The following is a 26,373-nucleotide window of genomic DNA, read 5'->3' on the forward strand; positions in this document are numbered from 1 at the left end:
ACATTTCGATTTAACAGAGTTTCTGAGGTAACATCCAGCAGCAAAAATCCTCAGCTGAGGATCTGTGAAAATTTCACAGAGTATGGTCAGTCGGAGCTAAACTAAGGAAGTCGTTCGTTTCTGCAGTGTTTCACAATACTATCTTTCCCGTGAGCAGTCGAACAGACTAAATGATTGTGCCACAGACTGCGATGGCAAACTCCGCTAAAAAGTAATCCTTTAAAGCCGGTGGAAGCAACATGACGTTATTGGGGTACATCGTGGAAAAAGATACTTCGGTGGACCTCGTCCATGCTCACCACATAGCCAAAACTAAACAAGTCCCGTTCCCCAGCATTTGGCCCCAAACCCTCTCAACGCACCATATCCAGAAACTCACCCGATTACCTTTGCAATTTTCTGAGTGTAATAGCCTCCTCCGAGCTATTGGAAACAAAAAGGTGAAACGTAGAACGGATTCAACTTTCAGTGCTGGACGCCAGTGAGCCGGAGCACGCACGGCAGTGGCTCGTTTCTGTAGTGTAGTGGTCATCACGTTCGCCTAACACGCGAAAGGTCCCCTGTTCGAAACTGGCCAGAAACTGTTTTGTTCTTCAACTGCAGCCTTTTACATGGACAAGAGCTGAGCTTTCTTGCATGCTTTCCCATCTGCAAACCTGCCTTCGAATTTGCTTGAACAAATCTGCTCTGGTAGTGAAATGTAATGCAATTCCATTTAATTACAGTGCAAAGCGTTGTTAGGTTTTTCTCCAACCTGGTTCTGATCATATGCCATTCTGTTGGAGAATGTAGTTACCGCCTTCTGATCCTTCCACGAAAAGCAGCACCGCATTTGCCTTCCTTGCGCCGACGGCTCGGTTCAAAGACAGGAAAGAAGCTGATGCGCTGGTGTCACAGCGCACCACGAATTCCTGAACTTGTCTGTCTGTCAAATGTACCCCAAGGTCGTCTCAGAAAGACCTCATTTGGAAGCTGTCAATCGTGATTCAACGTGCGAGAATTGGCACCAGATATCCTGAATCATGTTTTGGAGCAATTCGCACGTTCGTGGCTCATTCAATCAGCAACAGCAATGAAAGAAATTGCACTCTCAGAGGAACCTTTCGACTTGCGCATTCATAGCGTCGCTAGTATTAAGGTCCGCCCCGAGATCTAAGTCATGTTGGAACTGAAACGGTGGAATCGACAGAGAGGCTACAGAATGACATCGCATCCATTTGGTTTTCTTTAAATCACTGACGAGCAGGAAAATGTAAACGGGGAGGGCGAGTGGAGAAGTGAGGCAGTTGCAGCTCTGGTGAAATTCCTTCTTTGTGATTCACTCAGCAACCAGAGACGTGAAGGTGACTCAGGCGTGAAAGCTCTTCACATCGAGAACAAAGAGCACTCAAGGGCAGTTAGCACCTCTTCCGGAGTGAGGGTGGGGTGAGGCAATTACCTTTTGACTTCTGTTACTATGTTCAGAAACTGCCGTTTTGATTGAGGTGAACAGAAACTGCATTTCTAAAAAGCACCATGGAATTTAGCAAAATTTATTGAGTCGCTTGTCGTCGATTCCCACATAGGTTTCCAACGCAGTTGGTATCCATGTGGCTCATGTCCAGGTGTGAACATCTCTGCAGCACATTGCACGGTTAAGGTAAAAGGCAAGGAAAGTGGCTTCTAGAACTGGCTCCGAGGTCAGAGCATTCTCACAATGTGATCTGTCGTTCTCGGATTGTAATGTTACCTCCGGTTTTAGGTTGGAGAACATTCTTTGGGACTCTTATTCTGAAAAAAAAAACAGACACAGCGACTGAAACTATGCTGCACGGTATGATGTGGATTACGGCCTGCTCAGGTTTGTGCATTTTCCCTGTCGTCCGGTGTGTTTCATGTTCCGTGTAAACGTGAAAGTCGTCCTGTTTCGAGCAATGGGTGAAATCATTTAGCAAAGCGAGATTCGAAATTGCAGTAATGTCAAGCAGCTCATGGTTACTTGACCAAATCATAAGCGAACCCATATTCTCACGCACTCACAGATACATTTGTAGCTGAAAAGAGTCTGAGAAGATAGACTCAGCTTACCATTGATTTTTGACTGGACTGATGGGCTATCAATATCTGCTGCGAAATTGACATTGTAGCTGTGCGAGTCCGAGAGGACATCCCAGCAGCTGTGCGAGTCCGAGAGGAATCATGGAACCCTTATCATGTGACTTTGCATCTGTTGTTATGCAGGAGGACAATTGGAAATACAAGAAAATGAGGCGGCGCTGCCGTCTGGTAGTGTGGCCGAGCGGTCTAAGGCGCTGGATCCAGATTCCTGTCTCGAAAGAGGCGTGGATTCGAATCCCACCACTGCCATTTCTGCTGATCAACTCCAACGCTGCAGCTTGTTAAAATGCTGTTTCGTTGCCCACTGTCTATTGATTTTGAAAACAAAAGTAAAATGTGTTTGCTTCCCAGGGAGTTAACTGTGGTGTGGGATATTGCCATATATTTCAAAATGTCTCTACTGTCATGATCGTGTTCGCCTCCCGCGCGGAAAATCGCAAACAGTTCTGCCGTCCCAGGCAAGTTGAGCTTTTACTGGAACCGAATGGAGACTGTTATTTCATCGCTGTTGTGAAACGAAGTCCTACGGTGACTCTACTCGTTGGTTATTTGGGTTTCTAGCTAATGGGAAAATCGTCCCAATGAATTTCGATGTCATACCTTATTGAATATCTTCCATTTCCGTCCTGGAAACATCGGAAGGGAAAGGTAATCTAATCGAGACTGTGATTGGTGAAATTCACTTTTTACGGCCAATTCTTATTATGTTCTTTCTTTCTCTCTTTTCAGCATTGTCTGGAAAGTGGTGGTGCACTAAGGCTGCAGTATGTTTGAAAGAGTCGTTTGGAAATGCCCTGTTGTTAGTTGTGAGATTACTTTATGACTCATGCCCTCGGACTGTATCACATTTAGCATTCATGCATCTCTGTGTCTGAAAATGCCAGTTTCGTTTGTGTTCCGTGTTAAATGCTTTCTGTTTTGCGATTCGCTCAATACATTTCGATTTAACAGAGTTTCTGAGGTAACTTCCAGCAGCAAAAATCCTCAGCTGAGGATCTGGGAAAATTTCACAGAGTATGGTCAGTCGGAGCTAAAGTAAGGAAGTCGTTCGTTTCTGCAGTGTTTCACAATACTACCTTTCCCGTGAGCAGTCGAACAGACTAAATGATTGTGCCACTGACTGCGATGGCAAACTCCGCTAAAAAGTAATCCTTTAAAGCCGGTGGAAGCAACATGATGTTATTGGGGTACATCGTGGAAAAAGATACTTCGGTGGACCTCGTCCATGCTCACCACATAGCCAAAACTAAACAAGTCCCGTTCCCCAGCATTTGGCCCCAAACCCTCTCAACGCACCATATCCAGAAACTCACCCGATTACCTTTGCAATTTTCTGAGTGTAATAGCCTACTCCGAGCTATTGGAAACAAAAAGGTGAAACGTAGAACGGATTCAACTTTCAGTGCTGGACGCCAGTGAGCCGGAGCACGCGCGGCAGCGGCTCTTTTCTGTAGTGTAGTGGTCATCACGTTCGCCTAACACGCGGAAGGTCCCCAGTTCGAAACTGGGCCGAAACTGTTTTGTTCTTCAACTGCAGCCTTTTACATGGACAAGAGCTGAGCTTTCTTGCATGCTTTCCCATCTGCAAACCTGCCTTCGAATTTGCTTGAACAAATCTGCTCTGGTAGTGAAATGTAATGCAATTCCATTTAATTACAGTGCAAAGCGTTGTTAGGTTTTTCTCCAACCTGGTTCTGATCATATGCCATTCTGTTGGAGAATGTAGTTACCGCCTTCTGATCCTTCCACGAAAAGCAGTACCGCATTTGCCTTCCTTGCGCCGACGGCTCGGTTCAAAGACAGGAAAGAAGCTGATGCGCTGGTGTCACAGCGCACCACGAATTCCTGAACTTGTCTGTCTGTCAAATGTACCCCAAGGTCGTCTCAGAAAGACCTCATTTGGAAGCTGTCAATCGTGATTCAACGTGCGAGAATTGGCACCAGATATCCTGAATCATGTTTTGGAGCAATTCGCACGTTCGTGGCTCATTCAATCAGCAACAGCAATGAAAGAAATTGCACTCTCAGAGGAACCTTTCGACTTGCGCATTCATAGCGTCGCTAGTATTAAGGTCCGCCCCGAGATCTAAGTCATGTTGGAACTGAAACGGTGGAATCGACAGAGAGGCTACAGAATGACATCGCATCCATTTGGTTTTCTTTAAATCACTGACGAGCAGGAAAATGTAAACGGGGAGGGCGAGTGGAGAAGTGAGGCAGTTGCAGCTCTGGTGAAATTCCTTCTTTGTGATTCACTCAGCAACCAGAGACGTGAAGGTGACTCAGGCGTGAAAGCTCTTCACATCGAGAACAAAAAGCACTCAAGGGCAGTTAGCACCTCTTCCGGAGTGAGGGTGGGGTGAGGTAATTACCTTTTGACTTCTGTTACTATGTTCAGAAACTGCCGTTTTGATTGAGGTGAACAGAAACTGCATTTCTAAAAAGCACCATGGAATTTAGCAAAATTTATTGTGTCGCTTGTCGTCGATTCCCACATAGGTTTCCAACGCAGTTGGTATCCATGTGGCTCATGTCCAGGTGTGAACATCTCTGCAGCACATTGCACGGTTAAGGTAAAAGGCAAGGAAAGTGGCTTCTAGAACTGGCTCCGAGGTCAGAGCATTCTCACAATGTGATCTGTCGTTCTCGGATTGTAATGTTACCTCCGGTTTTAGGGTGGAGAACATTCTTTGGGACTCTTATTCTGAAAAAAAAAAACAGACACAGCGACTGAAACTATGCTGCACGGTATGATGTGGATTACGGCCTGCTCAGGTTTGTGCATTTTCCCTGTCGTCCGGTGTGTTTCATGTTCCGTGTAAACGTGAAAGTCGTCCTGTTTCGAGCAATGGGTGAAATCATTTAGCAAAGCGAGATTCGAAATTGCAGTAATGTCAAGCAGCTCATGGTTATTTGACCAAATCATAAGCGAACCCATATTCTCACGCACTCACAGATACATTTGTAGCTGAAAAGAGTCTGAGAAGATAGACTCAGCTTACCATTGATTTTTGACTGGACTGATGGGCTATCAATATCTGCTGCGAAATTGACATTGTAGCTGTGCGAGTCCGAGAGGACATCCCAGCAGCTGTGCGAGTCCGAGAGGAATCATGGAACCCTTATCATGTGACTTTGCATCTGTTGTTATGCAGGAGGACAATTGGAAATACAAGAAAATGAGGCGGCGCTGCCGTCTGGTAGTGTGGCCGAGCGGTCTAAGGCGCTGGATCCAGGTTCCTGTCTCGAAAGAGGCGTGGATTCGAATCCCACCACTGCCATTTCTGCTGATCAACTCCAACGCTGCAGCTTGTTAAAATGCTGTTTCGTTGCCCACTGTCTATTGATTTTGAAAACAAAAGTAAAATGTGTTTGCTTCCCAGGGAGTTAACTGTGGTGTGGGATACTGCCATATATTTCAAAATGTCTCTACTGTCATGATCGTGTTCGCCTCCCGCGCGGAAAATCGCAAACAGTTCTGCCGTCCCAGGCAAGTTGAGCTTTTACTGGAACCGAATGGAGACTGTTATTTCATCGCTGTTGTGAAACGAAGTCCTACGGTGACTCTACTCGTTGGTTATTTGGGTTTCTAGCTAATGGGAAAATCGTCCCAATGAATTTCGATGTCATACCTCATTGAATATCTTCCACTTCCGTCCTGGAAACATCGGAAGGGAAAGGTAATCTAATCGAGACTGTGATTGGTGAAATTCACTTTTTACGGCCAATTCTTATTATGTTCTTTCTTTCTATCTTTTCAGCATTGTCTGGAAAGTGGTGGTGCACTAAGGCTGCAGTATGTTTGAAAGAGTCGTTTGGAAATGCCCTGTTGTTAGTTGTGAGATTACTTTATGACTCATGCCCTCGGACTTTATCACATTTAGCATTCATGCATCTCTGTGTCTGAAAATGCCAGTTTCGTTTGTGTTCCGTGTTAAATGCTTTCTGTTTTGCGATTCGCTCAATACATTTCGATTTAACAGAGTTTCTGAGGTAACATCCAGCAGCAAAAATCCTCAGCTGAGGATCTGTGAAAATTTCACAGAGTATGGTCAGTCGGAGCTAAACTAAGGAAGTCGTTCGTTTCTGCAGTGTTTCACAATACTATCTTTCCCGTGAGCAGTCGAACAGACTAAATGATTGTGCCACAGACTGCGATGGCAAACTCCGCTAAAAAGTAATCCTTTAAAGCCGGTGGAAGCAACATGACGTTATTGGGGTACATCGTGGAAAAAGATACTTCGGTGGACCTCGTCCATGCTCACCACATAGCCAAAACTAAACAAGTCCCGTTCCCCAGCATTTGGCCCCAAACCCTCTCAACGCACCATATCCAGAAACTCACCCGATTACCTTTGCAATTTTCTGAGTGTAATAGCCTCCTCCGAGCTATTGGAAACAAAAAGGTGAAACGTAGAACGGATTCAACTTTCAGTGCTGGACGCCAGTGAGCCGGAGCACGCACGGCAGTGGCTCGTTTCTGTAGTGTAGTGGTCATCACGTTCGCCTAACACGCGAAAGGTCCCCTGTTCGAAACTGGCCAGAAACTGTTTTGTTCTTCAACTGCAGCCTTTTACATGGACAAGAGCTGAGCTTTCTTGCATGCTTTCCCATCTGCAAACCTGCCTTCGAATTTGCTTGAACAAATCTGCTCTGGTAGTGAAATGTAATGCAATTCCATTTAATTACAGTGCAAAGCGTTGTTAGGTTTTTCTCCAACCTGGTTCTGATCATATGCCATTCTGTTGGAGAATGTAGTTACCGCCTTCTGATCCTTCCACGAAAAGCAGCACCGCATTTGCCTTCCTTGCGCCGACGGCTCGGTTCAAAGACAGGAAAGAAGCTGATGCGCTGGTGTCACAGCGCACCACGAATTCCTGAACTTGTCTGTCTGTCAAATGTACCCCAAGGTCGTCTCAGAAAGACCTCATTTGGAAGCTGTCAATCGTGATTCAACGTGCGAGAATTGGCACCAGATATCCTGAATCATGTTTTGGAGCAATTCGCACGTTCGTGGCTCATTCAATCAGCAACAGCAATGAAAGAAATTGCACTCTCAGAGGAACCTTTCGACTTGCGCATTCATAGCGTCGCTAGTATTAAGGTCCGCCCCGAGATCTAAGTCATGTTGGAACTGAAACGGTGGAATCGACAGAGAGGCTACAGAATGACATCGCATCCATTTGGTTTTCTTTAAATCACTGACGAGCAGGAAAATGTAAACGGGGAGGGCGAGTGGAGAAGTGAGGCAGTTGCAGCTCTGGTGAAATTCCTTCTTTGTGATTCACTCAGCAACCAGAGACGTGAAGGTGACTCAGGCGTGAAAGCTCTTCACATCGAGAACAAAGAGCACTCAAGGGCAGTTAGCACCTCTTCCGGAGTGAGGGTGGGGTGAGGCAATTACCTTTTGACTTCTGTTACTATGTTCAGAAACTGCCGTTTTGATTGAGGTGAACAGAAACTGCATTTCTAAAAAGCACCATGGAATTTAGCAAAATTTATTGAGTCGCTTGTCGTCGATTCCCACATAGGTTTCCAACGCAGTTGGTATCCATGTGGCTCATGTCCAGGTGTGAACATCTCTGCAGCACATTGCACGGTTAAGGTAAAAGGCAAGGAAAGTGGCTTCTAGAACTGGCTCCGAGGTCAGAGCATTCTCACAATGTGATCTGTCGTTCTCGGATTGTAATGTTACCTCCGGTTTTAGGTTGGAGAACATTCTTTGGGACTCTTATTCTGAAAAAAAAAACAGACACAGCGACTGAAACTATGCTGCACGGTATGATGTGGATTACGGCCTGCTCAGGTTTGTGCATTTTCCCTGTCGTCCGGTGTGTTTCATGTTCCGTGTAAACGTGAAAGTCGTCCTGTTTCGAGCAATGGGTGAAATCATTTAGCAAAGCGAGATTCGAAATTGCAGTAATGTCAAGCAGCTCATGGTTACTTGACCAAATCATAAGCGAACCCATATTCTCACGCACTCACAGATACATTTGTAGCTGAAAAGAGTCTGAGAAGATAGACTCAGCTTACCATTGATTTTTGACTGGACTGATGGGCTATCAATATCTGCTGCGAAATTGACATTGTAGCTGTGCGAGTCCGAGAGGACATCCCAGCAGCTGTGCGAGTCCGAGAGGAATCATGGAACCCTTATCATGTGACTTTGCATCTGTTGTTATGCAGGAGGACAATTGGAAATACAAGAAAATGAGGCGGCGCTGCCGTCTGGTAGTGTGGCCGAGCGGTCTAAGGCGCTGGATCCAGATTCCTGTCTCGAAAGAGGCGTGGATTCGAATCCCACCACTGCCATTTCTGCTGATCAACTCCAACGCTGCAGCTTGTTAAAATGCTGTTTCGTTGCCCACTGTCTATTGATTTTGAAAACAAAAGTAAAATGTGTTTGCTTCCCAGGGAGTTAACTGTGGTGTGGGATATTGCCATATATTTCAAAATGTCTCTACTGTCATGATCGTGTTCGCCTCCCGCGCGGAAAATCGCAAACAGTTCTGCCGTCCCAGGCAAGTTGAGCTTTTACTGGAACCGAATGGAGACTGTTATTTCATCGCTGTTGTGAAACGAAGTCCTACGGTGACTCTACTCGTTGGTTATTTGGGTTTCTAGCTAATGGGAAAATCGTCCCAATGAATTTCGATGTCATACCTTATTGAATATCTTCCATTTCCGTCCTGGAAACATCGGAAGGGAAAGGTAATCTAATCGAGACTGTGATTGGTGAAATTCACTTTTTACGGCCAATTCTTATTATGTTCTTTCTTTCTCTCTTTTCAGCATTGTCTGGAAAGTGGTGGTGCACTAAGGCTGCAGTATGTTTGAAAGAGTCGTTTGGAAATGCCCTGTTGTTAGTTGTGAGATTACTTTATGACTCATGCCCTCGGACTGTATCACATTTAGCATTCATGCATCTCTGTGTCTGAAAATGCCAGTTTCGTTTGTGTTCCGTGTTAAATGCTTTCTGTTTTGCGATTCGCTCAATACATTTCGATTTAACAGAGTTACTGAGGTAACTTCCAGCAGCAAAAATCCTCAGCTGAGGATCTGGGAAAATTTCACAGAGTATGGTCAGTCGGAGCTAAAGTAAGGAAGTCGTTCGTTTCTGCAGTGTTTCACAATACTACCTTTCCCGTGAGCAGTCGAACAGACTAAATGATTGTGCCACTGACTGCGATGGCAAACTCCGCTAAAAAGTAATCCTTTAAAGCCGGTGGAAGCAACATGACGTTATTGGGGTACATCGTGGAAAAAGATACTTCGGTGGACCTCGTCCATGCTCACCACATAGCCAAAACTAAACAAGTCCCGTTCCCCAGCATTTGGCCCCAAACCCTCTCAACGCACCATATCCAGAAACTCACCCGATTACCTTTGCAATTTTCTGAGTGTAATAGCCTCCTCCGAGCTATTGGAAACAAAAAGGTGAAACGTAGAACGGATTCAACTTTCAGTGCTGGACGCCAGTGAGCCGGAGCACGCGCGGCAGTGGCTCGTTTCTGTAGTGTAGTGGTCATCACGTTCGCCTAACACGCGGAAGGTCCCCAGTTCGAAACTGGGCAGAAACTGTTTTGTTCTTCAACTGCAGCCTTTTACATGGACAAGAGCTGAGCTTTCTTGCATGCTTTCCCATCTGCAAACCTGCCTTCGAATTTGCTTGAACAAATCTGCTCTGGTAGTGAAATGTAATGCAATTCCATTTAATTACAGTGCAAAGCGTTGTTAGGTTTTTCTCCAACCTGGTTCTGATCATATGCCATTCTGTTGGAGAATGTAGTTACCGCCTTCTGATCCTTCCACGAAAAGCAGTACCGCATTTGCCTTCCTTGCGCCGACGGCTCGGTTCAAAGACAGGAAAGAAGCTGATGCGCTGGTGTCACAGCGCACCACGAATTCCTGAACTTGTCTGTCTGTCAAATGTACCCCAAGGTCGTCTCAGAAAGACCTCATTTGGAAGCTGTCAATCGTGATTCAACGTGCGAGAATTGGCACCAGATATCCTGAATCATGTTTTGGAGCAATTCGCACGTTCGTGGCTCATTCAATCAGCAACAGCAATGAAAGAAATTGCACTCTCAGAGGAACCTTTCGACTTGCGCATTCATAGCGTCGCTAGTATTAAGGTCCGCCCCGAGATCTAAGTCATGTTGGAACTGAAACGGTGGAATCGACAGAGAGGCTACAGAATGACATCGCATCCATTTGGTTTTCTTTAAATCACTGACGAGCAGGAAAATGTAAACGGGGAGGGCGAGTGGAGAAGTGAGGCAGTTGCAGCTCTGGTGAAATTCCTTCTTTGTGATTCACTCAGCAACCAGAGACGTGAAGGTGACTCAGGCGTGAAAGCTCTTCACATCGAGAACAAAGAGCACTCAAGGGCAGTTAGCACCTCTTCCGGAGTGAGGGTGGGGTGAGGTAATTACCTTTTGACTTCTGTTACTATGTTCAGAAACTGCCGTTTTGATTGAGGTGAACAGAAACTGCATTTCTAAAAAGCACCATGGAATTTAGCAAAATTTATTGAGTCGCTTGTCGTCGATTCCCACATAGGTTTCCAACGCAGTTGGTATCCATGTGGCTCATGTCCAGGTGTGAACATCTCTGCAGCACATTGCACGGTTAAGGTAAAAGGCAAGGAAAGTGGCTTCTAGAACTGGCTCCGAGGTCAGAGCATTCTCACAATGTGATCTGTCGTTCTCGGATTGTAATGTTACCTCCGGTTTTAGGTTGGAGAACATTCTTTGGGACTCTTATTCTGAAAAAAAAAACAGACACAGCGACTGAAACTATGCTGCACGGTATGATGTGGATTACGGCCTGCTCAGGTTTGTGCATTTTCCCTGTCGTCCGGTGTGTTTCATGTTCCGTGTAAACGTGAAAGTCGTCCTGTTTCGAGCAATGGGTGAAATCATTTAGCAAAGCGAGATTCGAAATTGCAGTAATGTCAAGCAGCTCATGGTTATTTGACCAAATCATAAGCGAACCCATATTCTCACGCACTCACAGATACATTTGTAGCTGAAAAGAGTCTGAGAAGATAGACTCAGCTTACCATTGATTTTTGACTGGACTGATGGGCTATCAATATCTGCTGCGAAATTGACATTGTAGCTGTGCGAGTCCGAGAGGACATCCCAGCAACTGTGCGAGTCCGAGCGGAATCATGGAACCCTTATCATGTGACTTTGCATCTGTTGTTATGCAGGAGGACAATTGGAAATACAAGAAAATGAGGCGGCGCTGCCGTCTGGTAGTGTGGCCGAGCGGTCCAAGGCGCTGCATCCAGATTCCTGTCTCGAAAGAGGCGTGGATTCGAATCCCACCACTGCCATTTCTGCTGATCAACTCCAACGCTGCAGCTTGTTAAAATGCTGTTTCGTTGCCCACTGTCTATTGATTTTGAAAACAAAAGTAAAATGTGTTTGCTTCCCAGGGAGTTAACTGTGGTGTGGGATACTGCCATATATTTCAAAATGTCTCTACTGTCATGATCGTGTTCGCCTCCCGCGCGGAAAATCGCAAACAGTTCTGCCGTCCCAGGCAAGTTGAGCTTTTACTGGAACCGAATGGAGACTGTTATTTCATCGCTGTTGTGAAACGAAGTCCTACGGTGACTCTACTCGTTGGTTATTTGGGTTTCTAGCTAATGGGAAAATCGTCCCAATGAATTTCGATGTCATACCTTATTGAATATCTTCCATTTCCGTCCTGGAAACATCGGAAGGGAAAGGTAATCTAATCGAGACTGTGATTGGTGAAATTCACTTTTTACGGCCAATTCTTATTATGTTCTTTCTTTCTCTCTTTTCAGCATTGTCTGGAAAGTGGTGGTGCACTAAGGCTGCAGTATGTTTGAAAGAGTCGTTTGGAAATGCCCTGTTGTTAGTTGTGAGATTACTTTATGACTCATGCCCTCGGACTGTATCACATTTAGCATTCATGCATCTCTGTGTCTGAAAATGCCAGTTTCGTTTGTGTTCCGTGTTAAATGCTTTCTGTTTTGCGATTCGCTCAATACATTTCGATTTAACAGAGTTACTGAGGTAACTTCCAGCAGCAAAAATCCTCAGCTGAGGATCTGTGAAAATTTCACAGAGTATGGTCGGTCGGAGCTAAAGTAAGGAAGTCGTTCGTTTCTGCAGTGTTTCACAATACTACCTTTCCCGTGAGCAGTCGAACAGACTAAATGATTGTGCCACAGACTGAGATGGCAAACTCCGCTAAAAAGTAATCCTTTAAAGCCGGTGGAAGCAACATGACGTTATTGGGGTACATCGTGGAAAAAGATACTTCGGTGGACCTCGTCCATGCTCACCACATAGCCAAAACTAAACAAGTCCCGTTCCCCAGCATTTGGCCCCAAACCCTCTCAACGCACCATATCCAGAAACTCACCCGATTACCTTTGCAATTTTCTGAGTGTAATAGCCTCCTCCGAGCTATTGGAAACAAAAAGGTGAAACGTAGAACGGATTCAACTTTCAGTGCTGGACGCCAGTGAGCCGGAGCACGCGCGGCAGTGGCTCGTTTCTGTAGTGTAGTGGTCATCACGTTCGCCTAACACGCGGAAGGTCCCCAGTTCGAAACTAGGCAGAAACTGTTTTGTTCTTCAACTGCAGCCTTTTACATGGACAAGAGCTGAGCTTTCTTGCATGCTTTCCCATCTGCAAACCTGCCTTCGAATTTGCTTGAACAAATCTGCTCTGGTAGTGAAATGTAATGCAATTCCATTTAATTACAGTGCAAAGCGTTGTTAGGTTTTTCTCCAACCTGGTTCTGATCATATGCCATTCTGTTGGAGAATGTAGTTACCGCCTTCTGATCCTTCCACGAAAAGCAGTACCGCATTTGCCTTCCTTGCGCCGACGGCTCGGTTCAAAGACAGGAAAGAAGCTGATGCGCTGGTGTCACAGCGCACCACGAATTCCTGAACTTGTCTGTCTGTCAAATGTACCCCAAGGTCGTCTCAGAAAGACCTCATTTGGAAGCTGTCAATCGTGATTCAACGTGCGAGAATTGGCACCAGATATCCTGAATCATGTTTTGGAGCAATTCGCACGTTCGTGGCTCATTCAATCAGCAACAGCAATGAAAGAAATTGCACTCTCAGAGGAACCTTTCGACTTGCGCATTCATAGCGTCGCTAGTATTAAGGTCCGCCCCGAGATCTAAGTCATGTTGGAACTGAAACGGTGGAATCGACAGAGAGGCTACAGAATGACATCGCATCCATTTGGTTTTCTTTAAATCACTGACGAGCAGGAAAATGTAAACGGGGAGGGCGAGTGGAGAAGTGAGGCAGTTGCAGCTCTGGTGAAATTCCTTCTTTGTGATTCACTCAGCAACCAGAGACGTGAAGGTGACTCAGGCGTGAAAGCTCTTCACATCGAGAACAAAAAGCACTCAAGGGCAGTTAGCACCTCTTCCGGAGTGAGGGTGGGGTGAGGTAATTACCTTTTGACTTCTGTTACTATGTTCAGAAACTGCCGTTTTGATTGAGGTGAACAGAAACTGCATTTCTAAAAAGCACCATGGAATTTAGCAAAATTTATTGAGTCGCTTGTCGTCGATTCCCACATAGGTTTCCAACGCAGTTGGTATCCATGTGGCTCATGTCCAGGTGTGAACATCTCTGCAGCACATTGCACGGTTAAGGTAAAAGGCAAGGAAAGTGGCTTCTAGAACTGGCTCCGAGGTCAGAGCATTCTCACAATGTGATCTGTCGTTCTCGGATTGTAATGTTACCTCCGGTTTTAGGGTGGAGAACATTCTTTGGGACTCTTATTCTGAAAAAAAAAACAGACACAGCGACTGAAACTATGCTGCACGGTATGATGTGGATTACGGCCTGCTCAGGTTTGTGCATTTTCCCTGTCGTCCGGTGTGTTTCATGTTCCGTGTAAACGTGAAAGTCGTCCTGTTTCGAGCAATGGGTGAAATCATTTAGCAAAGCGAGATTCGAAATTGCAGTAATGTCAAGCAGCTCATGGTTATTTGACCAAATCATAAGCGAACCCATATTCTCACGCACTCACAGATACATTTGTAGCTGAAAAGAGTCTGAGAAGATAGACTCAGCTTACCATTGATTTTTGACTGGACTGATGGGCTATCAATATCTGCTGCGAAATTGACATTGTAGCTGTGCGAGTCCGAGAGGACATCCCAGCAGCTGTGCGAGTCCGAGAGGAATCATGGAACCCTTATCATGTGACTTTGCATCTGTTGTTATGCAGGAGGACAATTGGAAATACAAGAAAATGAGGCGGCGCTGCCGTCTGGTAGTGTGGCCGAGCGGTCTAAGGCGCTGGATCCAGGTTCCTGTCTCGAAAGAGGCGTGGATTCGAATCCCACCACTGCCATTTCTGCTGATCAACTCCAACGCTGCAGCTTGTTAAAATGCTGTTTCGTTGCCCACTGTCTATTGATTTTGAGAACAAAAGTAAAATGTGTTTGCTTCCCAGGGAGTTAACTGTGGTGTGGGATACTGCCATATATTTCAAAATGTCTCTACTGTCATGATCGTGTTCGCCTCCCGCGCGGAAAATCGCAAACAGTTCTGCCGTCCCAGGCAAGTTGAGCTTTTACTGGAACCGAATGGAGACTGTTATTTCATCGCTGTTGTGAAACGAAGTCCTACGGTGACTCTACTCGTTGGTTATTTGGGTTTCTAGCTAATGGGAAAATCGTCCCAATGAATTTCGATGTCATACCTTATTGAATATCTTCCACTTCCGTCCTGGAAACATCGGAAGGGAAAGGTAATCTAATCGAGACTGTGATTGGTGAAATTCACTTTTTACGGCCAATTCTTATTATGTTCTTTCTTTCTATCTTTTCAGCATTGTCTGGAAAGTGGTGGTGCACTAAGGCTGCAGTATGTTTGAAAGAGTCGTTTGGAAATGCCCTGTTGTTAGTTGTGAGATTACTTTATGACTCATGCCCTCGGACTTTATCACATTTAGCATTCATGCATCTCTGTGTCTGAAAATGCCAGTTTCGTTTGTGTTCCGTGTTAAATGCTTTCTGATTTGCGATTCGCTCAATACATTTCGATTTAACAGAGTTTCTGAGGTAACTTCCAGCAGCAAAAATCCTCAGCTGAGGATCTGTGAAAATTTCACAGAGTATGGTCAGTCGGAGCTAAACTAAGGAAGTCGTTCGTTTCTGCAGTGTTTCACAATACTACCTTTCCCGTGAGCAGTCGAACAGACTAAATGATTGTGCCACTGACTGCGATGGCAAACTCCGCTAAAAAGTAATCCTTTAAAGCCGGTGGAAGCAACATGACGTTATTGGGGTACATCGTGGAAAAAGATACTTCGGTGGACCTCGTCCATGCTCACCACATAGCCAAAACTAAACAAGTCCCGTTCCCCAGCATTTGGCCCCAAACCCTCTCAACGCACCATATCCAGAAACTCACCCGATTACCTTTGCAATTTTCTGAGTGTAATAGCCTCCTCCGAGCTATTGGAAACAAAAAGGTGAAACGTAGAACGGATTCAACTTTCAGTGCTGGACGCCAGTGAGCCGGAGCACGCGCGGCAGTGGCTCATTTCTGTAGTGTAGTGGTCATCACGTTCGCCTAACACGCGGAAGGTCCCCAGTTCGAAACTGGGCAGAAACTGTTTTGTTCTTCAACTGCAGCCTTTTACATGGACAAGAGCTGAGCTTTCTTGCATGCTTTCCCATCTGCAAACCTGCCTTCGAATTTGCTTGAACAAATCTGCTCTGGTAGTGAAATGTAATGCAATTCCATTTAATTACAGTGCAAAGCGTTGTTAGGTTTTTCTCCAACCTGGTTCTGATCATATGCCATTCTGTTGGAGAATGTAGTTACCGCCTTCTGATCCTTCCACGAAAAGCAGTACCGCATTTGCCTTCCTTGCGCCGACGGCTCGGTTCAAAGACAGGAAAGAAGCTGATGCGCTGGTGTCACAGCGCACCACGAATTCCTGAACTTGTCTGTCTGTCAAATGTACCCCAAGGTCGTCTCAGAAAGACCTCATTTGGAAGCTGTCAATCGTGATTCAACGTGCGAGAATTGGCACCAGATATCCTGAATCATGTTTTGGAGCAATTCGCACGTTCGTGGCTCATTCAATCAGCAACAGCAATGAAAGAAATTGCACTCTCAGAGGAACCTTTCGACTTGCGCATTCATAGCGTCGCTAGTATTAAGGTCCGCCCCGAGATCTAAGTCATGTTGGAACTGAAACGGTGGAATCGACAGAGAGGCTACAGAATGACATCGCATCCATTTGGTTTTCTTTAAATCACTGACGAGCAGGAAAATGTAAACGGGGAGGGCGAGTGGAGAAGTGAGGCAGTTGCAGCTCTGGTGAAATTCCTTCTTTGTGATTCACTCAGCAACCAGAGACGTGAAGGTGACTCAGGCGTGAAAGCTCTTCACATCGAGAACAAAGAGCACTCAAGGGCAGTTAGCACCTCTTCCGGAGTGAGGGTGGGGTGAGGTAATTACCTTTTGACTTCTGTTACTATGTTCAGAAACTGCCGTTTTGATTGAGGTGAACAGAAACTGCATTTCTAAAAAGCACCATGGAATTTAGCAAAATTTATTGAGTCGCTTGTCGTCGATTCCCACATAGGTTTCCAACGCAGTTGGTATCCATGTGGCTCATGTCCAGGTGTGAACATCTCTGCAGCACATTGCACGGTTAAGGTAAAAGGCAAGGAAAGTGGCTTCTAGAACTGGCTCCGAGGTCAGAGCATTCTCACAATGTGATCTGTCGTTCTCGGATTGTAATGTTACCTCCGGTTTTAGGTTGGAGAACATTCTTTGGGACTCTTATTCTGAAAAAAAAAACAGACACAGCGACTGAAACTATGCTGCACGGTATGATGTGGATTACGGCCTGCTCAGGTTTGTGCATTTTCCCTGTCGTCCGGTGTGTTTCATGTTCCGTGTAAACGTGAAAGTCGTCCTGTTTCGAGCAATGGGTGAAATCATTTAGCAAAGCGAGATTCGAAATTGCAGTAATGTCAAGCAGCTCATGGTTATTTGACCAAATCATAAGCGAACCCATATTCTCACGCACTCACAGATACATTTGTAGCTGAAAAGAGTCTGAGAAGATAGACTCAGCTTACCATTGATTTTTGACTGGACTGATGGGCTATCAATATCTGCTGCGAAATTGACATTGTAGCTGTGCGAGTCCGAGAGGACATCCCAGCAACTGTGCGAGTCCGAGAGGAATCATGGAACCCTTATCATGTGACTTTGCATCTGTTGTTATGCAGGAGGACAATTGGAAATACAAGAAAATGAGGCGGCGCTGCCGTCTGGTAGTGTGGCCGAGCGGTCCAAGGCGCTGGATCCAGATTCCTGTCTCGAAAGCGGCGTGGATTCGAATCCCACCACTGCCATTTCTGCTGATCAACTCCAACGCTGCAGCTTGTTAAAATGCTGTTTCGTTGCCCACTGTCTATTGATTTTGAAAACAAAAGTAAAATGTGTTTGCTTCCCAGGGAGTTAACTGTGGTGTGGGATACTGCCATATATTTCAAAATGTCTCTACTGTCATGATCGTGTTCGCCTCCCGCGCGGAAAATCGCAAACAGTTCTGCCGTCCCAGGCAAGTTGAGCTTTTACTGGAACCGAATGGAGACTGTTATTTCATCGCTGTTGTGAAACGAAGTCCTACGGTGACTCTACTCGTTGGTTATTTGGGTTTCTAGCTAATGGGAAAATCGTCCCAATGAATTTCGATGTCATACCTTATTGAATATCTTCCATTTCCGTCCTGGAAACATCGGAAGGGAAAGGTAATCTAATCGAGACTGTGATTGGTGAAATTCACTTTTTACGGCCAATTCTTATTATGTTCTTTCTTTCTCTCTTTTCAGCATTGTCTGGAAAGTGGTGGTGCACTAAGGCTGCAGTATGTTTGAAAGAGTCGTTTGGAAATGCCCTGTTGTTAGTTGTGAGATTACTTTATGACTCATGCCCTCGGACTGTATCACATTTAGCATTCATGCATCTCTGTGTCTGAAAATGCCAGTTTCGTTTGTGTTCCGTGTTAAATGCTTTCTGTTTTGCGATTCGCTCAATACATTTCGATTTAACAGAGTTACTGAGGTAACTTCCAGCAGCAAAAATCCTCAGCTGAGGATCTGTGAAAATTTCACAGAGTATGGTCAGTCGGAGCTAAACTAAGGAAGTCGTTCGTTTCTGCAGTGTTTCACAATACTACCTTTCCCGTGAGCAGTCGAACAGACTAAATGATTGTGCCACTGACTGCGATGGCAAACTCCGCTAAAAAGTAATCCTTTAAAGCCGGTGGAAGCAACATGACGTTATTGGGGTACATCGTGGAAAAAGATACTTCGGTGGACCTCGTCCATGCTCACCACATAGCCAAAACTAAACAAGTCCCGTTCCCCAGCATTTGGCCCCAAACCCTCTCAACGCACCATATCCAGAAACTCACCCGATTACCTTTGCAATTTTCTGAGTGTAATAGCCTCCTCCGAGCTATTGGAAACAAAAAGGTGAAACGTAGAACGGATTCAACTTTCAGTGCTGGACGCCAGTGAGCCGGAGCACGCGCGGCAGTGGCTCGTTTCTGTAGTGTAGTGGTCATCACGTTCGCCTGACACGCGGAAGGTCCCCAGTTCGAAACTAGGCAGAAACTGTTTTGTTCTTCAACTGCAGCCTTTTACATGGACAAGAGCTGAGCTTTCTTGCATGCTTTCCCATCTGCAAACCTGCCTTCGAATTTGCTTGAACAAATCTGCTCTGGTAGTGAAATGTAATGCAATTCCATTTAATTACAGTGCAAAGCGTTGTTAGGTTTTTCTCCAACCTGGTTCTGATCATATGCCATTCTGTTGGAGAATGTAGTTACCGCCTTCTGATCCTTCCACGAAAAGCAGTACCGCATTTGCCTTCCTTGCGCCGACGGCTCGGTTCAAAGACAGGAAAGAAGCTGATGCGCTGGTGTCACAGCGCACCACGAATTCCTGAACTTGTCTGTCTGTCAAATGTACCCCAAGGTCGTCTCAGAAAGACCTCATTTGGAAGCTGTCAATCGTGATTCAACGTGCGAGAATTGGCACCAGATATCCTGAATCATGTTTTGGAGCAATTCGCACGTTCGTGGCTCATTCAATCAGCAACAGCAATGAAAGAAATTGCACTCTCAGAGGAATCTTTCGACTTGCGCATTCATAGCGTCGCTAGTATTAAGGTCCGCCCCGAGATCTAAGTCATGTTGGAACTGAAACGGTGGAATCGACAGAGAGGCTACAGAATGACATCGCATCCATTTGGTTTTCTTTAAATCACTGACGAGCAGGAAAATGTAAACGGGGAGGGCGAGTGGAGAAGTGAGGCAGTTGCAGCTCTGGTGAAATTCCTTCTTTGTGATTCACTCAGCAACCAGAGACGTGAAGGTGACTCAGGCGTGAAAGCTCTTCACATCGAGAACAAAAAGCACTCAAGGACAGTTAGCAGCTCTTCCGGAGTGAGGGTGGGGTGAGGTAATTACCTTTTGACTTCTGTTACTATGTTCAGAAACTGCCGTTTTGATTGAGGTGAACAGAAACTGCATTTCTAAAAAGCACCATGGAATTTAGCAAAATTTATTGAGTCGCTTGTCGTCGATTCCCACATAGGTTTCCAACGCAGTTAGTATCCATGTGGCTCATGTCCAGGTGTGAACATCTCTGCAGCACATTACACGGTTAAGGTAAAAGGCAAGGAAAGTGGCTTCTAGAACTGGCTCCGAGGTCAGAGCATTCTCACAATGTGATCTGTCGTTCTCGGATTGTAATGTTACCTCCGGTTTTAGGGTGGAGAACATTCTTTGGGACTCTTATTCTGAAAAAAAAACAGACACAGCGACTGAAACTATGCTGCACGGTATGATGTGGATGACGGCCTGCTCAGGTTTGTGCATTTTCCCTGTCGTCCGGTGTGTTTCATGTTCCGTGCAAACGTGAAAGTCGTCCTGTTTCGAGCAATGGGTGAAATCATTTAGCAAAGCGAGATTCGAAATTGCAGTAATGTCAAGCAGCTCATGGTTATTTGACCAAATCATAAGCGAACCCATATTCTCACGCACTCACAGATACATTTGTAGCTGAAAAGAGTCTGAGAAGATAGACTCAGCTTACCATTGATTTTTGACTGGACTGATGGGCTATCAATATCTGCTGCGAAATTGACATTGTAGCTGTGCGAGTCCGAGAGGACATCCCAGCAGCTGTGCGAGTCCGAGAGGAATCATGGAACCCTTATCATGTGACTTTGCATCTGTTGTTATGCAGGAGGACAATTGGAAATACAAGAAAATGAGGCGGCGCGGCCGGCTGGTAGTGTGGCCGAGCGGTCTAAGGCGCTGGATCCAGGTTCCAGTCTCGAAAGGGGCGCGGATTCGAATCCCACCACTGCCATTTCTGCTGATCAACTCCAACGCTGCAGCTTGTTAAAATGCTGTTTCGTTGCCCACTGTCTATTGATGTTGAAAACAAAAGTAAAATGGGTTTGCTTCCCAGGGAATTAACTGTGGTGTGGGATACTGCCAAATATTTCAAAATGTCTCTACTGTCATGATCGTGTTCGTCTCCCGCGCGGAAAATCGCAAACAGTTCTGCCGTCCCAGGCAAGTTGAGCTTTTACTGGAACCGAATGGAGACTGTTATTTCATCGCTGTTGTGAAACGAAGTCCTACGGTGACTCTACTCGTTGGTTATTTGGGTTTCTAGCTAATGGGAAAATCGTCCCAATGAATTTCGATGTCATACCTTATTGAATATCTTCCATTTCCGTCCTGGAAACATCGGAAGGGAAAGGTAATCTAATCGAGACTGTGATTGGTGAAATTCACTTTTTACGGCCAATTCTTATTATGTTCTTTCTTTCTCTCTTTTCAGCATTGTCTGGAAAGTGGTGGTGCACTAAGGCTGCAGTATGTTTGAAAGAGTCGTTTGGAAATGCCCTGTTGTTAGTTGTGAGATTACTTTATGACTCATGCCCTCGGACTGTATCACATTTAGCATTCATGCATCTCTGTGTCTGAAAATGCCAGTTTCGTTTGTGTTCCGTGTTAAATGCTTTCTGTTTTGCGATTCGCTCAATACATTTCGATTTAACAGAGTTTCTGAGGTAACTTCCAGCAGCAAAAATCCTCAGCTGAGGATCTGGGAAAATTTCACAGAGTATGGTCAGTCGGAGCTAAAGTAAGGAAGTCGTTCGTTTCTGCAGTGTTTCACAATACTACCTTTCCCGTGAGCAGTCGAACAGACTAAATGATTGTGCCACAGACTGCGATGGCAAACTCCGCTAAAAAGTAATCCTTTAAAGCCGGTGGAAGCAACATGACGTTATTGGGGTACATCGTGGAAAAAGATACTTCGGTGGACCTCGTCCATGCTCACCACATACCCAAAACTAAACAAGTCCCGTTCCCCAGCATTTGGCCCCAAACCCTCTCAACGCACCATATCCAGAAACTCACCCGATTACCTTTGCAATTTTCTGAGTGTAATAGCCTCCTCCGAGCTATTGGAAACAAAAAGGTGAAACGTAGAACGGATTCAACTTTCAGTGCTGGACGCCAGTGAGCCGGAGCACGCACGGCAGTGGCTCGTTTCTGTAGTGTAGTGGTCATCACGTTCGCCTAACACGCGAAAGGTCCCCTGTTCGAAACTGGGCAGAAACTGTTTTGTTCTTCAACTGCAGCCTTTTACATGGACAAGAGCTGAGCTTTCTTGCATGCTTTCCCATCTGCAAACCTGCCTTCGAATTTGCTTGAACAAATCTGCTCTGGTAGTGAAATGTAATGCAATTCCATTTAATTACAGTGCAAAGCGTTGTTAGGTTTTTCTCCAACCTGGTTCTGATCATATGCCATTCTGTTGGAGAATGTAGTTACCGCCTTCTGATCCTTCCACGAAAAGCAGCACCGCATTTGCCTTCCTTGCGCCGACGGCTCGGTTCAAAGACAGGAAAGAAGCTGATGCGCTGGTGTCACAGCGCACCACGAATTCCTGAACTTGTCTGTCTGTCAAATGTACCCCAAGGTCGTCTCAGAAAGACCTCATTTGGAAGCTGTCAATCGTGATTCAACGTGCGAGAATTGGCACCAGATATCCTGAATCATGTTTTGGAGCAATTCGCACGTTCGTGGCTCATTCAATCAGCAACAGCAATGAAAGAAATTGCACTCTCAGAGGAACCTTTCGACTTGCGCATTCATAGCGTCGCTAGTATTAAGGTCCGCCCCGAGATCTAAGTCATGTTGGAACTGAAACGGTGGAATCGACAGAGAGGCTACAGAATGACATCGCATCCATTTGGTTTTCTTTAAATCACTGACGAGCAGGAAAATGTAAACGGGGAGGGCGAGTGGAGAAGTGAGGCAGTTGCAGCTCTGGTGAAATTCCTTCTTTGTGATTCACTCAGCAACCAGAGACGTGAAGGTGACTCAGGCGTGAAAGCTCTTCACATCGAGAACAAAGAGCACTCAAGGGCAGTTAGCACCTCTTCCGGAGTGAGGGTGGGGTGAGGTAATTACCTTTTGACTTCTGTTACTATGTTCAGAAACTGCCGTTTTGATTGAGGTGAACAGAAACTGCATTTCTAAAAAGCACCATGGAATTTAGCAAAATTTATTGAGTCGCTTGTCGTCGATTCCCACATAGGTTTCCAACGCAGTTGGTATCCATGTGGCTCATGTCCAGGTGTGAACATCTCTGCAGCACATTGCACGGTTAAGGTAAAAGGCAAGGAAAGTGGCTTCTAGAACTGGCTCCGAGGTCAGAGCATTCTCACAATGTGATCTGTCGTTCTCGGATTGTAATGTTACCTCCGGTTTTAGGTTGGAGAACATTCTTTGGGACTCTTATTCTGAAAAAAAAAACAGACACAGCGACTGAAACTATGCTGCACGGTATGATGTGGATTACGGCCTGCTCAGGTTTGTGCATTTTCCCTGTCGTCCGGTGTGTTTCATGTTCCGTGTAAACGTGAAAGTCGTCCTGTTTCGAGCAATGGGTGAAATCATTTAGCAAAGCGAGATTCGAAATTGCAGTAATGTCAAGCAGCTCATGGTTATTTGACCAAATCATAAGCGAACCCATATTCTCACGCACTCACAGATACATTTGTAGCTGAAAAGAGTCTGAGAAGATAGACTCAGCTTACCATTGATTTTTGACTGGACTGATGGGCTATCAATATCTGCTGCGAAATTGACATTGTAGCTGTGCGAGTCCGAGAGGACATCCCAGCAGCTGTGCGAGTCCGAGAGGAATCATGGAACCCTTATCATGTGACTTTGCATCTGTTGTTATGCAGGAGGACAATTGGAAATACAAGAAAATGAGGCGGCGCTGCCGTCTGGTAGTGTGGCCGAGCGGTCTAAGGCGCTGGATCCAGATTCCTGTCTCGAAAGAGGCGTGGATTCGAATCCCACCACTGCCATTTCTGCTGATCAACTCCAACGCTGCAGCTTGTTAAAATGCTGTTTCGTTGCCCACTGTCTATTGATTTTGAAAACAAAAGTAAAATGTGTTTGCTTCCCAGGGAGTTAACTGTGGTGTGGGATATTGCCATATATTTCAAAATGTCTCTACTGTCATGATCGTGTTCGCCTCCCGCGCGGAAAATCGCAAACAGTTCTGCCGTCCCAGGCAAGTTGAGCTTTTACTGGAACCGAATGGAGACTGTTATTTCATCGCTGTTGTGAAACGAAGTCCTACGGTGACTCTACTCGTTGGTTATTTGGGTTTCTAGCTAATGGGAAAATCGTCCCAATGAATTTCGATGTCATACCTTATTGAATATCTTCCATTTCCGTCCTGGAAACATCGGAAGGGAAAGGTAATCTAATCGAGACTGTGATTGGTGAAATTCACTTTTTACGGCCAATTCTTATTATGTTCTTTCTTTCTCTCTTTTCAGCATTGTCTGGAAAGTGGTGGTGCACTAAGGCTGCAGTATGTTTGAAAGAGTCGTTTGGAAATGCCCTGTTGTTAGTTGTGAGATTACTTTATGACTCATGCCCTCGGACTGTATCACATTTAGCATTCATGCATCTCTGTGTCTGAAAATGCCAGTTTCGTTTGTGTTCCGTGTTAAATGCTTTCTGTTTTGCGATTCGCTCAATACATTTCGATTTAACAGAGTTACTGAGGTAACTTCCAGCAGCAAAAATCCTCAGCTGAGGATCTGTGAAAATTTCACAGAGTATGGTCAGTCGGAGCTAAAGTAAGGAAGTCGTTCGTTTCTGCAGTGTTTCACAATACTACCTTTCCCGTGAGCAGTCGAACAGACTAAATGATTGTGCCACTGACTGCGATGGCAAACTCCGCTAAAAAGTAATCCTTTAAAGCCGGTGGAAGCAACATGACGTTATTGGGGTACATCGTGGAAAAAGATACTTCGGTGGACCTCGTCCATGCTCACCACATAGCCAAAACTAAACAAGTCCCGTTCCCCAGCATTTGGCCCCAAACCCTCTCAACGCACCATATCCAGAAACTCACCCGATTACCTTTGCAATTTTCTGAGTGTAATAGCCTCCTCCGAGCTATTGGAAACAAAAAGGTGAAACGTAGAACGGATTCAACTTTCAGTGCTGGACGCCAGTGAGCCGGAGCACGCGCGGCAGTGGCTCGTTTCTGTAGTGTAGTGGTCATCACGTTCGCCTAACACGCGGAAGGTCCCCAGTTCGAAACTGGGCAGAAACTGTTTTGTTCTTCAACTGCAGCCTTTTACATGGACAAGAGCTGAGCTTTCTTGCATGCTTTCCCATCTGCAAACCTGCCTTCGAATTTGCTTGAACAAATCTGCTCTGGTAGTGAAATGTAATGCAATTCCATTTAATTACAGTGCAAAGCGTTGTTAGGTTTTTCTCCAACCTGGTTCTGATCATATGCCATTCTGTTGGAGAATGTAGTTACCGCCTTCTGATCCTTCCACGAAAAGCAGTACCGCATTTGCCTTCCTTGCGCCGACGGCTCGGTTCAAAGACAGGAAAGAAGCTGATGCGCTGGTGTCACAGCGCACCACGAATTCCTGAACTTGTCTGTCTGTCAAATGTACCCCAAGGTCGTCTCAGAAAGACCTCATTTGGAAGCTGTCAATCGTGATTCAACGTGCGAGAATTGGCACCAGATATCCTGAATCATGTTTTGGAGCAATTCGCACGTTCGTGGCTCATTCAATCAGCAACAGCAATGAAAGAAATTGCACTCTCAGAGGAACCTTTCGACTTGCGCATTCATAGCGTCGCTAGTATTAAGGTCCGCCCCGAGATCTAAGTCATGTTGGAACTGAAACGGTGGAATCGACAGAGAGGCTACAGAATGACATCGCATCCATTTGGTTTTCTTTAAATCACTGACGAGCAGGAAAATGTAAACGGGGAGGGCGAGTGGAGAAGTGAGGCAGTTGCAGCTCTGGTGAAATTCCTTCTTTGTGATTCACTCAGCAACCAGAGACGTGAAGGTGACTCAGGCGTGAAAGCTCTTCACATCGAGAACAAAGAGCACTCAAGGGCAGTTAGCACCTCTTCCGGAGTGAGGGTGGGGTGAGGTAATTACCTTTTGACTTCTGTTACTATGTTCAGAAACTGCCGTTTTGATTGAGGTGAACAGAAACTGCATTTCTAAAAAGCACCATGGAATTTAGCAAAATTTATTGAGTCGCTTGTCGTCGATTCCCACATAGGTTTCCAACGCAGTTAGTATCCATGTGGCTCATGTCCAGGTGTGAACATCTCTGCAGCACATTGCACGGTTAAGGTAAAAGGCAAGGAAAGTGGCTTCTAGAACTGGCTCCGAGGTCAGAGCATTCTCACAATGTGATCTGTCGTTCTCGGATTGTAATGTTACCTCCGGTTTTAGGTTGGAGAACATTCTTTGGGACTCTTATTCTGAAAAAAATAACAGACACAGCGACTGAAACTATGCTGCACGGTATGATGTGGATTACGGCCTGCTCAGGTTTGTGCATTTTCCCTGTCGTCCGGTGTGTTTCATGTTCCGTGTAAACGTGAAAGTCGTCCTGTTTCGAGCAATGGGTGAAATCATTTAGCAAAGCGAGATTCGAAATTGCAGTAATGTCAAGCAGCTCATGGTTATTTGACCAAATCATAAGCGAACCCATATTCTCACGCACTCACAGATACATTTGTAGCTGAAAAGAGTCTGAGAAGATAGACTCAGCTTACCATTGATTTTTGACTGGACTGATGGGCTATCAATATCTGCTGCGAAATTGACATTGTA

At 45.5% G+C, this 26,373-nt stretch overlaps 3 non-coding genes across 3 annotated transcripts; all 3 read left to right on the plus strand.

Annotated features, from left to right (window-relative positions):
• Positions 1–9,604: 9,604 nt before the first annotated feature.
• On the plus strand, positions 9,605–9,677 carry trnav-aac (transfer RNA valine (anticodon AAC)). The gene has a single exon. It is a non-coding gene; the product is annotated as a tRNA-Val (tRNA).
• Positions 9,678–18,697: 9,020 nt separating this feature from the next.
• On the plus strand, positions 18,698–18,770 carry trnav-gac (transfer RNA valine (anticodon GAC)). Its single transcript has one exon. It is a non-coding gene; the product is annotated as a tRNA-Val (tRNA).
• A 5,988-nt stretch (positions 18,771–24,758) lies between these two features.
• Positions 24,759–24,831, plus strand: trnav-aac (transfer RNA valine (anticodon AAC)). The gene has a single exon. It is a non-coding gene; the product is annotated as a tRNA-Val (tRNA).
• Positions 24,832–26,373: the final 1,542 nt, after the last annotated feature.

Source organism: Chiloscyllium plagiosum, unplaced genomic scaffold (genome assembly GCF_037043375.1).
Source record: "Chiloscyllium plagiosum isolate Xiang-an unplaced genomic scaffold, Cpla_swu_hap1 HiC_scaffold_42, whole genome shotgun sequence".
In the NCBI taxonomy this organism is placed as follows: Eukaryota; Metazoa; Chordata; class Chondrichthyes; order Orectolobiformes; family Hemiscylliidae; genus Chiloscyllium; species Chiloscyllium plagiosum.